The 11722-nt window shown below is 28.3% G+C and overlaps 1 long non-coding RNA gene across 1 annotated transcript; it reads right to left on the bottom strand.

The window, feature by feature from the left end:
• Nucleotides 1-587: 587 nt before the first annotated feature.
• LOC148783741 (uncharacterized) lies at nucleotides 588-4837 on the bottom strand. The gene is made up of 2 exons (XR_016044526.1): nucleotides 4511-4837; nucleotides 588-1165 (listed from the first exon to the last, which is right to left on the bottom strand). It is a non-coding gene; the product is annotated as an uncharacterized LOC148783741 (long non-coding RNA).
• Nucleotides 4838-11722: the final 6885 nt, after the last annotated feature.

Genomic DNA, 11722 nt, shown 5'->3' with positions numbered 1-11722 from the left:
CTTGCACAGACCAAGATGATTACCATCTTTACTTCATGGCAATCTACCAAATACCTTGGATTTTAAAATGGGAATACTCTATTTCCGAAAATAATACTAATAACCATGAGTATATTCCCATGCTAAGAAAAACCCTTAAAACCAAATGGTGGGATATTTTCAGTACCAATCCTGCCACCTTACCTTTGAAAAGAATACCTCCGCAAACCAATATCCTCAATCCACCATCAAATAATACAGTCAGTCTACCTATATTCTCAGCCTACCTAAAGAAGCTGAAACAGACACATCCTAATGCTACTTTCGAAGAAATAGAGCAAACACTTCTTCATGTATTTGCTCCTGATACTATTGCACCAGCAACATCAGAAGAAACTGTCCAATCAGGCAATCCCTTATTGGATGACTTCATCTAAAGGCCTACAGAATAACTCAGCCCGAAAACCTAGCCCGATACAGTTCAAAAATCCGCCAAAAGATTCTCTTCTCTACTGATATGACCCCATCAGTCCAAAAATCCGACAAAATATTCCCTTTCTCCCTTTTATTATCTACTGATATGACCCCATCAGAAAAAGAAAGATGCTTGATAGAAGACGACAATACCCTTCAATAAGTTCAACAGAAAACGACAAAAGGCGAAATATTCCCTTCGACAGAGAAGATAAGAAGGCTCAACAGTAATATGCTCGTCGAACGATGTGACTAATTTGGAGTCACATCAGCTCTCATCAACCGATAATCATTCGCACAAATGAAGCACAACCATCGTTGATCATACGAAGTCCAACTATTCAAGATTCCCTGACCTCCTGGCAGCTTCCCACGTCTACTCCGTCGTACAACATTCTTATCCCCTTACTCCTCGCAGAATGCCACGTATCCTTCATCGATCCTTCATCATCACGTTAACCAATTTCAACCACAAGCTCCTTCTGGCCAATCCAAAGATTCCTTCGTCAACAAGGCTTCATCCTGAACCACTCATTTCAGGAGGCTTTGCTCTATAAATACCCAGGTAATCAAATGAAGAGACAGAACGCATCAAGGATAGACACAGCAGCAGCATAGCAGCAGCCGAAGTTCTCAAAAGCTCTCAATAGTTCTATATTGCTCTCTTCTCTCCTTCTTCTCTTCCTTTCTTCACTTTCTTCTTTCTTCCTTTCTGTAGACAGTAGGATAGTTACTACAGTAGTACATCGATAAAAGTCGGTAACGTTCATATGACTTTTATATTTTCAAATGTGTGATTGTCATCTCTCTGCTTTACCTTCTTACTATCCTAACGAATAGAGAAAGTTTGCCAGCCTTTGTATATGTAATCAGTAAGTAGTTATGCAATTCAAATTCGTGTTTACATTCAAAATCAGGGAATACACTCATACCTCGTGGATTATATTTGATATTTCTTTGCTTCCTGTATTCATTATTATATTTACTTTTTTATATTATGTTACTATTTTGCAACAATTAGTAGCTGCAAACTCTGTACTCTTTACTTATTTAAGATAGAAATAAGATAAAAATACATAGGGTAGATCTTAGGCCGAAAATGGTATCAGAGCCAACCCTGTTTTAGAGATCTAATAGTAATACGAGTTCTGCTATCCTAAGAAACTTAATAAATTTCTCCATTAAAGAAAGTTGTTCCGAGAATTGAGGTTAGAGACGCTCAAGACACCCAGTCAGTTGATCGTTTAGGCCAGGAGAGCCGCTGAGGTCTAGAAGACGTAAGAGGTAGTCAAGGAGGACTGTCCAGATAACACTCAACCGCAACCTAATAATTGTTCGACCTGTATATGTAGAAGTATGACTTGTTAAGTCTTCTTCTAATTGGATATCAACTGGGGTTGGTCTTTTATAATATGGTAGGGCATTTATTGGTTGCCAGTTTTTACTATAATTGATACGATTTATACTATCAAGAGTAAGTTGTATTTCGAAAAAAGCTGTTTGTATATTTTGTATTGTATTGGCAATTGGTGGTTCCTCTATTTCAGTAGTTTGGAAACGTATTTCTTCTTGTAGAGTCATATTATCATGTTCAGGGATTTTTGCTTTTCCTTTATCATTATCTGATAGAATGATTGTTGGTTTGGAAATATATATATATATATATATATATATATATATATATATATATATATATATATATATATATATATATATATATATATATATATATAGATATGTATTTTACAATCAATGGTAAGTAGAATGTTACCGTTTAAGTAAAAAAAAAAAATTTAATCAATGATAAGTCGTACCTTACTATTCAATTTTTTTTTTTTTGAATCAACTATAAGTCGGATGTTACTGTTCCAAAAAAAAAAAAAAAAAAAAAAAAAAAAAAAAAAAAAAAATATATATATATATATATATATATATATATATATATATATATATATATATATATATATATATATATATATATTGTTTTTGAATCAAAGATAAGTTGAATGTTACAGTTAAAAAAAAAAAAACTTTATTGAATCATCAATAGTAATAGTTTACCATTGAAAAAAAAAAAAACATTTATTGAATGATAAGTCATATGTTACTATTCAAACAATATATATATATTTTATTGAATCATTGATAAGCCGTAGTTTATCGTTTGAAAAAAGTATATATATTTAAATCAATGATAAGTCATACGATATACGATACTATTCAAAAAAGTTATTTTTCAATCCAATATAAGTCATAGTTTCATGTTCAAAAAATAATAATAAGTCGTACCTTATCGTTAAAAAAATATATATTTTTGAATGAATGATGACTTGTACGTTATTGTTAAAAAATAATAATATATTTTTGAATGATAAGTCGTACGTTACTGTTCAATATATATATATATATATATATATATATATATATATATATATATATATATATATATATATATATATATATATATATCTTTGAATCAATGATAAGTCAAATTATTTTTAAATGAATGATAAGTCGTAGTATATCGTTCAAAAAAAAAAAAAAAAAATTTAAATCAATGATAAGTCATACGATATACGTTACCATTCAAAAAAAAAATATTTTTTAATCTATGATAAGTCGTAGTTTAACGTTCAAATAATAATAATAAGTCGTACGTTAACGTTCCAAAAAAAAATATTTTTGATTGAATGAAGGCTCGTACATTATTGTTCAAAAAAATATATATATTTTTTAATCAATGATAAGTCGTACACTACTGTTCAAAAGTATATATATATATATATATATATATATATATATATATATATATATATATAGATATATGTATATATTCAAAAAAATATTATTGAATCAATGATAAGTCGTAGTTTATCGTTCGAAAATATATATATTATTAAATCATTGATAAGTCATACGATGTACAATACCATTCAAAAAAAAATTATTTTTGAATCTATGATAAGTCGTAGTTTAAAGTTCAAAAAATAAAAATATTTAATTATTTATTTATTTTTAGAATGTTACCGTTCAAAAAATTAAAATAAAAACTTATTTTTGAATCAATGAAAAGTCTTTTATTACCGTTCAAAACAAAAAAAAATTTGAATCAACGACAAGTCTTTTGTTGTCAATCAACTATAAATCGAATGTTACCGTTCAAAAAAAATATATATTTTTTAATCACTGATAAGTCGTACATTACCGTTAAAAAATATACAGATTTTTTAATCAATGATAAGTCGTAGTTACTGTTTAAGAAAAAAAAAAATATATTATTGAATGACAATTCGAACGCTACTGTCCAAAAAAAAAAGAAAAATATTATTGAATCAATGACAAGTTGTAGTTTATCATTCAAAAAAATATATATTTTTGAATCAATAATAAGTTGAATGTTACCATTCAAAAAAAAAAAATTTGAATCAATGATAAATCATATGTTGTCGTTCAAAAAAAAATAAAAAATTTGAACCAATGATAAGTCGTAGTTTACCATTAAAAAATATATATATTATTTTTGAGTCAATGTTTAGTTGTACGTAATCGTTCAAAAAATTCAATTTTTTTTTTAAATTAATAATAAGTCGTACGTTATCGTTATATATATATATATATATATATATATATATATATATATATATATTTTTTTTTTTTTTTTTTTTTTTTTAAAAAATCATTGAGAAATCGAACACTACCGTTAAAAAAAAAATCCATTTTTGAATCAATGATAAGTCGAACGTTACCGATATAAAAAAATAAAAAAAAAAGTTATTTTTGAATTAATGATAAGTCGTATGTTTCTGTTCAAAAAAAGAAAAAAATACTTTTGAGCGAAAAAAAAAATCTAAGTAAAAATGGCTATAAAAAATATGAGTAAAAATTCTACAGAGAAAGAACCATATTTTTGCCTAGATTTTGCTCAGTATTTGGGATATTCAAGGCAAAAATGCTCAGATTGGAAGTTGTTGTTCGGGGTTTTGGGGTACTTGAAAAGAGTGAAAACCAAAAGGAGAGATCGAAATAGAAAAACCAGAGAGAGAGAGCATTAGCATACCTTAAATAGAAGAGAGCTTATGTACGCCCAAGGGTTTCTGGAGCAAGGACAAATGGTAGCAGCAAGGTACGAGATCTGCGGGTGCGGAGGTGAAAGAATATAAAGAGAGAGGAGAGGAAATACGCAGAGAGCTTGACTGTAGAGACAGCCGGTGGAGTGCACGTAGAGATAGAGCGAGAGGAGAGAGAATTTATAGAGAGCGGAAGGAGAGAGAATGCGTAGAGATCGAGAGGAGAGGGAAATTATAGAGAGTGGTAGGAGAGAGATTGCGTAGAGAGATCGAGAGGAGAGAAAGAGTACCCTTCTTTTTGTTTCTCTACGGGTGTCAGTACCCTATCTGACAAATTCGTATTAAAATATGTTTTAAATGTTTAAATGTACTCCCCTACATGATCCCATTCTGGCCCTCCATTCCAAAGCTTTAAATCAGTGCCATTAGGCGCATTTGAACCATATAGGCCAGGCGGCCAAGCCCATATTTTCCCCATATATATATATATATATATATATCTGACTCAATGATACATTGTATGGTACCCTCCAAAAAAATAAAATAAAATTAGAATCAATGAAAAGTCGTATGTTACCATTTAAAATTTTTTTTTTTCAATTAATGATAAGTTGTAGATTACTGTTCAAAAAATAAAACTTATTTTTGAATCATCATTCCAATATATATATATATATATTATAAACTACAAATTTTTAAATGAATGATAAGTCGAATGTTACCATTAAAAAAAAAAAAAAAAATTAAATCAATGATAAGTCGTAGTTTACAATTCAAAATATATATATATATATATTTGAATCAATGTTAAGTCGTACGATACCATTAAAAAAATAATAATTTTGAATCTATGATAAGTCGTAGTTTCCCATTCAAATATATATATATATATTTGAATCAATGTTAAGTCGTACGATACCATTAAATAAATAAATAAATTTTGAATCTATGATAAGTCATAGTTTACTGTAAAAAAAAAAAAATATTTTTGAATCACTGAAAAGTCGTATATTACCATTTAAAACCTAATAATATTCTTGAGTCAATGATAAGTCGTATGTTACTGTTGAAAAAAAAAAAAACAATTTGAATCTAGGAGAAGTCGTATGTTACTGTTCAAAAAAATATACATATTACAATCAATGGTAAGTAGAACGTTACCGTTAAAAAAAAAAGTATTAATGAATCAATGATAAGTTGTAGTTTACGGTAAAAAATATATATATATATTTTTGAATGAATGATAAATCGTAGTTTACGGTTCAAATTTCTTTTTTTTTTAATCAATGATAAGTCGTAGATTGCCGTTCAAAAAAAAAAAAAAATTTGAATCAATGACAAGTCGAACGTAACCGATCAAAAAAAAAAAAAAATCTTTCAATCAATGATAAGTCATACATTACCATTCAAAAAGATATATTTATATTTTTGAATCAATGATAAGTCGAATGTTACCATTCAAAAAAAAAATGTATTTTTGAATCAAGGATAAGGTCGTAGTTTCCCGTTCAAAACAAAAAAATTATTTTTTAATCAATGATAAGTGGTATGTTACCATTCAAATATATATATATATATATATATATATATATATATATATATATATATATATATATATATATTTGAATCAATAATAAGTCATAAGATACCGTTAAAAAATATATATATTATTGAATTCATGATAAGTTGTAGTTTACCGTTTAAACAAATATAAATTTTTTTGAATCAACGATAAGTCCGACATTACCGTTCAGAAAAAAAAAAAAAAAATTTTCGAATCAATGATAACTCGTACGTTACCGTTCAAATATATATATATATATATATACATATATTTTGAATCAAAGATAAGTTGAACGTTACAGTTCAAAAAAATTTTAAAAAAAAAATTGCAAATCAATGACGGTATGTTACCATTCAACTTTTTTTTTTCTTTTTTGAATCCACGATAAATTGGACGTTGCCATTCAAAAAAAAAAAGTTATTTTTGGATCAATGATAAGTTGTACGTTACCTTTTAAATATATATATATAATAAATTTTTTTTTTTTTTGAATCAAAGATAAGTTGAACGTTATCATTCAAAAAAAAAAAATAAAGAGTATTTTTGAATCAAATGATAGGTCGTAGTTTACCGTTCAAAAAAAAAAAAAATTTCGAATCAATGACAGTAAGTTACCATTCAATTTTTTTTTTTTTTTTTTGAATCCACGATAAGTTGGACGTTGCCATTCAAAAAAAAAAAAAAAAAAGTTATTTCTGAATCAATGATAAGTCATACGTTTTTAAATATATATATATATATATATATATATATATATATATATATATATATAAATTTTTTTTTTTTTTTTAATCAAAGATAAGTTGATCGTTACCTTTCAAAAAAATAAAAAATAAAGTATTTTTGAATCAATGATAAGTTGTAGTTTACCGTTAAAAAAAAAAAAAAAAAATCTAGTCAATAACAATATGTTACAATTCAATTTTTTTTTTTTTTTAATCCAATATAAATTGGAAGTTGACATTCAAAAAAAAAAATTATTTTTGAATCAATAATAAGTCGTACGTTACTTTTTAAATATATATATATATATAAATATATATATAAATTTTTTTTTTTTTGAATCAAAGATAAGTTAAACGCTACCGTTCAAAAAAACAAATAAAAAAGTATTTTTGAATCAATGATAAGTCGTAGTTTACCGTTAGAAAAAAAAAAAAAACTCGAATCATTGACTGTATGTTACCATTCAATTTTTTTTTTTTTTTTTTTTTTGAATCCACGATAAGTTGGACGTTGCCATTCAAGAAAAAAGAAAAAAAGTTTATTTTTGAATCAATGATAAGTCAAACGTTACCTTTTAAATATATATATATATATATATATATATATATATATATATATATATATATATATAATATTTTTTTTTTTTTTTTTGAATCAAAGATAAGTTGAACGTTATCGTTCAAAAAAATAAAAATTTTTTTTTTTTGAATCAATGACAAGTTGATGTTTACCGTTTCGAATCAATGACAGTATGCTACCATTCAACTTTTTTTTTTTTTTTTTTGAATCCATGATAAGTTGGACGTTGCCATTCAAAAAAAAAAAAAAAAAAGTTATTTTTGAATCAATGATAAGTCGTACGTTACCTTTTATATATATATATATATATATATATATATATATATATATATATATATATAATTTTTTTTTTTTTTTTTTGAATCAAAGATAAGTTGAACGTTACCGTTCAAAAAAATAAAATAAAAAAGTTTTTTTGAATCAATGATAAGTCGTAGTTTACCGTTCAAAAAAAAAAAACAATTTTGAATCAATGTCAGTATGTTACCATTCAACTTTTTTTTTTTTTTTTTTGAATCAACGATAAGTTGGACGTTGCCATTCAAAAACAAAAATAAAAAAGTTATTTTTGAATCAGTGATAACTCGTATGTTGCCTTTTATATATATATATATATATATATATATATATATATATATATATATATATAGATTGAACGATAAACTACGACTTATGATTGATTTAATAATATATATTTTTGAACGATAACATACGACTTATCCTTGATTCAAAAATAATAAATTTTTTTTTTGAACGATAATGTTCGACATATCATTGACTCAAAAAAAAAAAAACTGAACAGTAACGTATGACTTATCATTGATTCAATTTTCTTTTTTTTTTGAACGGTAATGTTCGACATATCATTGACTCAAAAAAAAATAAACTGAACAGTAACGTATGACTTATCATTGATTCAATTTTCTTTTTTTTTTGAACGGTAAACAACGACTTATTATTGATTCAATAATAAATTTAACGTTAAAAAATTCAATGTTAAGTCATACGTTATAAAATTCAATGAATGTTAAAAAATTCATTCAAAAATTTATTTTTTTTAACGTTAAAAATAAATTTTTTTGAACCGTAAACTACGACTTAATTTTGAATCAATGATATGTCGAACATTACCGCTCAAAATATTTTTGAATGAATGATAAATCGTATATTACTGTTAAAAAAAAAAATTTATCGAATCAATGATCAGTCGTAGTCTATAAATACTATGTTAAAATATATATATATATCCTTTTGAATGTTAAAAAAATAAGTAGTAGTTTACCGTTAAAAAAAAAAAAAAATTGAATAAATGATAAGTCGTACATTATAGTTCGAAAAAGTGACCATTCAAGAAAAGCATTATTTTTTAATCAATAATAAGTTGTAGTTTACCATGCAACAAATATATATATATATATATATATATATAGAAAAAATCTAGGGTTAGGCCACTAACTCATATGAGCATATGAGCCCAACGGTTCAGATTGAATCTGGGAGATCTGATGATCTTGAATGTCCGGTAGTGTTTGAATTTTATGTTTTTTTTCTACAAACACAAATCATTTGAAATTTTAGGCGTGTGTTCTTCTCATCAAGGCATACCTAATAAAATTATAAAAAAAGGTATATGCGAAAATAAAAATGATAAAAATACCCTCTGAATCTTTTTAAAGGTATTTTGGTCTATTTATTTCATGTAAAATATTTTTTTGATATCTTTAGAAGATTCACCTATTTTTTATGAACATAAGCCTAAAATTTCAAGTGATTTGAATTTGTAAAAAATAAAAAAAAAATTTAAACACTACCAGACATCCATGATCGTCAGAACGGCCCATATTCAGTCTGAGGTTGTTGGGCTCATGTGCTCATATATATATATATATATATATATATATATATATATATATATATATATATATATATATATATATATATATATATATATATATATATATATATATATTAGAATCAATGATAAGGCGAATATTTCCGTTCAAAAAAAAATATATTATTGAATCATTGATAAGTCGTAGTTTACCGTTCAAAAAATATATATTTTTGAAGGAATGATAAGTCGTATGTTACCGTTCAAAAAAACATTTATTATTGAATCAATGAAGTCGTTTATCGTTCAAAACAAAATATTTTTGAATGAATGATAAGTCGTAAGCTATTGTTCAAAAAAAGATAAATTATTGAATCAATGATAAGTCGTACGATACCGTTCAAAAAAATAGTTATTTCAAAATCAATAATAAGTCGTAGTTTACTGATCAATTTTTTTTTTTTTTTTTTTAATTGCTGATAAGTCATATGTTACCGTTAAAAAAATAGTAATATTTTTGAATCAATGAAAAGTCCTATGTTATCGTTAGATATATATAAATGACTCCATAAGTTTTAACCTCCAGACGATGCCTTTATGGCTCGGATCGAGGTTCGACCTTCTGGTCCCACTAATTCCAATTAGGGTTCAAGATTTTCAAACCTACGTCAGATGCATTTATGGCTTAGGACGAGGTCTAAACCTTTGAACTAAGAAAGCAACCGATGCTCCTATCAGACCAACAAGCAGAGGTATCAATATCAGAGTCTATCTAGACGACTCGCAGAAGTTCTTTTACTCCCAGATCAATACCTTGGTTAGCCTAATTATGAAAGAATACCCAAAGGAGTTGAACAAACTCTGGTGAAATCTCTCTGAAGAAGCATTGAAAACCAGGGGATAATCCTTTGAAACCAGAAGATTGAAGGATGAATCATGCTTTTAAAAGCATCAAACCCGAATAAAAAAGGGGAAATTGATCCTGAAAGTACTGAAGGACAAGGAAGATTACAGGAAGGACAAGGTAAAGAAACAAGGATGAAAAGAAAGGAAGGCTCACCCAGAGTGATTTGAAGATTAGTGGATTGAAGCCCGAAAACTTCCCAAAATCGCAGAACAAGCCTAAGAACTCTTTGCAAGTCGAAAAGGATGGAGAAAGCTCTGTTTAAAGAAGATATAGGAGGATCGCCCTCATTAAGGAATCGTTTTCTTTAAAGAAGGTACCGAAGTTTTTTTTCTCTAATGGAATAGATCTGCTGAAAAGAAACAGGAAAGATGTTAGAAGCAGTTGTTTAAGAAAGAAGATTTCCAAAGCAGAGGATGGAGATGAAATGAGGAGAAGGGATGGAATTTTGAAAGAGCAATATGGTGCTTGGCTTCCTCATCTCAAAAATTGAAACGCTCTGATGGTGGGATAATCATGACCCGTGGATGTTTTACAAAAATACCCCTCATGGAAAGCGAAAAGTAATTTTTTGTCTTAGTATCGTATTTCCCAGTTGCCTTTGGCATTGTTTGAAAAGAAAGTGTAAAAATTTTGAATTTTGAAATCAAGCTTATCTTGAATGAAAAGGGCAAGAAATTTGGAGGGTAAACCGACGACGTACAAAACGATATGCATATCCGAAAGATGCAGGATGTGAAATTTTGCAGTGCAAGCTATGAATTCAACCAAAAGAAGATTCATTGCAAGAAAAAAGGGGGGACTTAGTGCTGTCAGTGCGGTCCTTATTTCACTATAGGGAGGAGGTGGAAACCTCCCTCGAACAATTGCGTTGTACACGCGTGGGCCCTCTTGCTAGCAGATAGGAGGCCAACGGTGAGAGAGATTTTTACAATTGGAGCACGAACGCTCTTACACCACTTTGGGAGTTCGGGTAATGCCCTGGTGGATGGCCCTCTAAGAGCAATTACGAAGCCCTCCAGCTGCTTGTCAGCACGATTTGGATGGGAGCCCTATTCATGCATATAACCTCTCTCCTCTCACTCTCTCTATGCTATTAGAGTGGGATCCGAATGTCCCTCCTCCTTGATTGCGCTCTTGGAGGGGCTTTCTGTTCGCTAGGGGGCATAGAGAAACCCGGGGGTCGAGAACCGCAGACCTTCTCACGTCTGTGGGCTTGCAGATGGATGCGGGCTGTCGTGTAGATTGCACGAAGGTGAGAGTAAGAGAGAGAGAGAGAGAAAGGACAACTCAGTTTAAGACAGTTGGGGGGGTGACCCGCACGACCGAGGTCCCCATGGGACCGCGAACATAGGGAAATCCCTTTTCTCTCAAAGTTTTCTCTCTCTCCCTCTCCTCTCCCTCGGAGACCAGGGGCTCACAAAGAAAGACAAGCTAACAATAAAAATCTGCCCTTGATTCCCAGCCTTTAGGGGTATTGAAGCTTCCAAAAAGAAGGGTCAGAAAAAAAAAATCGGTCCTTTTACAAGTGTTTTAAGCTTGCTTATATAGAGGATTCACCAAAAGGGAGTGGATGCTCAAAATTCAAGATTAAATAC

Source organism: Amborella trichopoda, chromosome 1 (assembly GCF_054954075.1).
Source record: "Amborella trichopoda isolate Santa Cruz 75 chromosome 1, AtrichopodaSantaCruz75HAP2 v2.0, whole genome shotgun sequence".
Taxonomy (NCBI): Eukaryota; Viridiplantae; Streptophyta; class Magnoliopsida; order Amborellales; family Amborellaceae; genus Amborella; species Amborella trichopoda.
This window is presented reverse-complemented; position numbering and strand designations above follow the sequence as displayed.